General features: G+C 40.4%; 1 non-coding gene across 1 annotated transcript; it reads right to left on the reverse strand.

The window, feature by feature from the left end:
• On the reverse strand, positions 1–99 carry LOC132538546 (small nucleolar RNA U13). Its single transcript, XR_009549894.1, has one exon. It is a non-coding gene; the product is annotated as a small nucleolar RNA U13 (small nucleolar RNA).
• Positions 100–4,124: the final 4,025 nt, after the last annotated feature.

Here is a 4,124-nt window from a genome sequence, read left to right on the forward strand (position 1 = left end):
TATCAGGCGGGTAACACACTGACATCATAACAAGGTTTGGCACATTTCACCTAGCCAATGTGAAAACCCAATCATCATGCTTATGAGCTACAAAAAGATCCTACTTATTTATTTTTCTCTCTTTTTTTAAGTGACCCTCATTTTAAATTTTTAATTGCTTTTCCCCCATTTTGTTAGCCTTGTTTTATTGCTGCTGTAGTTATTATTGTTGTTATTGATTCATCATTGTTGGATAGGACAGAGAGAAAATGGAGAGAGGAGGGGAAGACAGAGAGGGGGAGAGAAAGACAGCTGCAGACCTGCTTCACCGCCTGTGAAGTGACTCTCATGCAGGTGGGGAGAACAGGGGGTTTGAACCGGGATCCTTCCACCGCTGTTTATTTATTTTTAATGAGGGAGATAGAGGAAGCGGGGGGGAAGAGTAAGAGGGAGAGTAAGAGGGAGTGGGGGAGAGGGAGGTGGAGAGAGGGAGAGCCCCAGACTAGTTCTGACTTATGGTGGTGGTAGGGATTCAACCTGGGGCCTCTGAGCCTCAGGCATGAAAGAGTTTTGCAGAATCATTATACTGTCTCCCTAGCCCAGCCTTATTGTTTTACTTTCTACACTAAAAATGTTTTATTTTCAGAGGAATGCCTGGACTTCTGAACCTTCTCAAAGCACAAAATCATAGAACAATTAACTATGTCTTACAAATGCTACATGAAAGACAATAATTTGAGATGTGAAACGTTTATAACTGTGGGGCCTGGTGGTAGCACATCTGGCTGAGTACAGATGTTATTACTATTAGGTGAAATCTCACTGGAGAAATTATTATGGCAATTTCTTTTTTTTAATATTTAGTTTATTTATTCCCTTTTGTTGCCCTTGTTGTTTTATTGTTGTAGTTATTGTTGTTGCTGTTGGATAGCACAGAGAGAAATGGAGAGAGGAGGGGAAGACAGAGAGAGGGAGAGAAATATAGACACCTGCAGACCTGCTTCACTGCCTTTGAAGCGACTCCCGTACAGGTGGGGAGCTGGGGCTCAAACCAGGATCCTTATGCTGGTCCATTAATGCTTTGCACCATGTGTGCTTAACACATTGCACTACCGCCTGACTCCCTATTATGGCAATTTCTTGCAGGACAGCAGAAAGGGAGCTTGAGAAGGATCTCTCTTCTAATTTAGATAAAATATCATTGAAGCTAATGACTACAAGATGTGTACCCCAACCTTGGCTTTGTGTGTTGGGAGCTTAGATATCATCTTGGGATCTGGGGGTTGGGGTAGGCAGAGAGGTGTGGCACACACCTGTGTACACATTACCATGTGCAAGGACCTGGGTTTTGAGTCCCTGCTTCCCCACTGCAGGAAGGGGGGTGAAAATTCACAGAGTAGTGAAGCAAGCACTTCAAGTGCCTTTCTCTCTCTCTCTCCCTCTCTCTCTTAACCCCCTCTCAATTTTTCTCTGTCTTAATAAAAAGGCAAGAAAAAAAGGGTGGGATGGCTACTTAGGAGAGGTGGATTCCTCATGCAGGCACTCAGCAATAACCCTGGTAGCAAAAGAAGAAGAAGGAGAAGGAGGAGGAGAAGGAGAAGAAGAAAGAAAAGAAGGAATCATCATCATCATCATCTGGAAGCTATTTCTGAGTCTGGTGTGTTCCCTAGGCATTACTACTCTTCCTAAAATTGTTCTACCAGACATAATTCCCTCATTCTTAACTTCTTACTTCACTTTACTTATAGCTAATTAATTGAGGGGCTTTTTCCTAGTGTGGAGAAAGAAAAGGTAGGTGTCTGATATTCATTAACCAAAGGTCTCTGATGTTTCATCCACTGCCATGTTTTAGAATATGGTCTCTTGGGAGATTCTGGAAGATACCGGACTGAGAAGCTGCTAGTGGCTTGAGCTCCGACAACATCTACTAGAAACGGTAGGATTTTTTGCCTTTAGCAGGACAGTAATAAGGGGTCCTAGCGGTGACACCAAGGAGGTGACTATAACTCAGTTTAGGTTAGAAAATAGAGTAAAAAGAAAGGAAAAAAATTTTTTTAAGATTATTATTCCTGAAGTGCACCCCCTCCCCCCATAACCAGTCCCTGGAGGGCAGAGATCTGCTCCTAGCAGGCTCCCCTACTGAGCTTCTTTCTTTACCAAGATTCCTGTCCCACCAGGGGATGTCATTCCAACTCCAACTCTATTCCTTTCTGAAAGGCTTGGCCTTTCTTCTTTCTAAGTGGCCAATTCCAGCTAAAACTATTCCACCAAGCAGAGCCTTACTCAGACAGGGAAGGACCGCCAGAGGTTTTTTGTTTGTTTGTTTGCTTTATTTTCTCAACAATCAGCTGCCTCTGCTCAGGGGGCCTGAGGCAATCTGGAGCCATCCAAGCTGAAGACAGTACAGGCTTTTTACTTTGTTCTATTTTATTATCAATACTAGATAAACAAGTATCCATTTCCCCCTCTCCTTCAGGTTGACAAGAGTTAACTCTTAGGAATCTTTCATTGCTAGAGGATTGAGCATCTTATCCATTGCTAGAGGAACTTGTTTCACTACACCTACCTCCTCTACAGACTCTCCCCTTCTCCCTCCTCCTAGCTACTTAAAAAAATAAAATAAAATAAAAATAAATTAATCAATTAAAAAACTTTCCTTTCACTGCTGTTTTATTACAGCTCTTTTTCTTATCTTTTTTCTTTTCTATCTCTTGTTTCTCTTTTTTTTATCTTGTTTTTCTTTCTTCCTTCCTTCTTATTTGGCTTTCTGAATTCACTGATATTCATTTGTGAATTATTTTGGGGAAGAAATCTGACTCAGAGTGGACTCTCTATGTGTGTATCTCTGCTCTACTTCCCTTTCTCCTCTTGCTACAACTAGAATATACAGTGGATAGTAGATTTGCATAATTGTCTATTCTTGCTATCCCTTTTTTCCTTTCTCTTTCTTCTTCACTTGGACTTGGTTGCTATTTTTTCACAAACTGGAGACATTGTTTGGCTAACTGGTAGTGATTAAACTGCTTCAATCCTTGCTTCAGTTGCTATTGTGATTTCTGAGGTTGGTGATTGCACTTGTCATAAAGGTATTTAGTACAGTGTTGCTTGTACTCACAACACAACAGCTGAGGAACAACAGAACATAAAAATAAGAAACACATAAATCAAAAAAATGGGTAGATCAAGAGCAAATAAAACTGCTACTACAATGAATGAAGACAAGAGCCCAGAAGAAACTACAGATAACAAAAATATGCAAGCAATAATAAACTTATTAATCACAGAAATGAAAACAACTTTGGAGGAAAGGGATGGCAGTATTAGGGAAACAACAGTTGAGACCCCCAAGGAAAATACTGATTATCTCGAGGCAATTAGAGAACTAAAAGCTGAAATAGCTGAACTGAGGAAAGAAGCTGAGGGAAGGGAAAGCAGACTAACGGAAGCAGAAAACAGAATTAGACAGAGGATGAGTTAGAGAAAAATAAGAAAGAGGTGAAAGAGCTCAAAAAGAGATTGAGAGACACTGACAACAACAACAACAGAGACATATGGGATGATCTCAAAAGAAGTAACAAGTATAATTGGCCTGCCAGAGGAAGAAAGAGAGGAAGGGGAAGGAACCATTCTAGAGGAAATTATAGAAGAAAACTTCCCAGACCTGAATAACAGAAAGGACATCAAGATTCAAGAGGCCCAGAGAGTTCCAAACAGAATCAACCCAGACCTGAAGACACCAAGACACATCATAGTCACAATGAGAAGAAGTAAGGATAAAGAAAGGATCCTAAAGGCTGCAAGAGAAAAACAAAAAGTCACATACAGGGGAATACCCATAAGATTATCTTCATACTTCTCCACTCAAACTCTAAAAGCCAGAAGAGAATAGCAAGATATCTACTGAGCCCTGAATGAAAAAGGGTTTCAACCAAGGATAATATATCCTGCTAGACTTTCGTTCAAACTAGATAGAGGGATCAAAACCTTCTTAGACAAACAACAGTTAAAGGAGGCAACCATCACCAAGCCGGCCCTGAAAGATCTCTTATAAACAAGAACTTCACTATAATACTTGCCATATATCAGAGCAATTAAAAACTCATTGAACAATGGCACTACAATACATTAAATCCACAATATCAATA

This window comes from Erinaceus europaeus, chromosome 4, assembly GCF_950295315.1.
Source record: "Erinaceus europaeus chromosome 4, mEriEur2.1, whole genome shotgun sequence".
NCBI lineage: Eukaryota > Metazoa > Chordata > Mammalia > Eulipotyphla > Erinaceidae > Erinaceus > Erinaceus europaeus.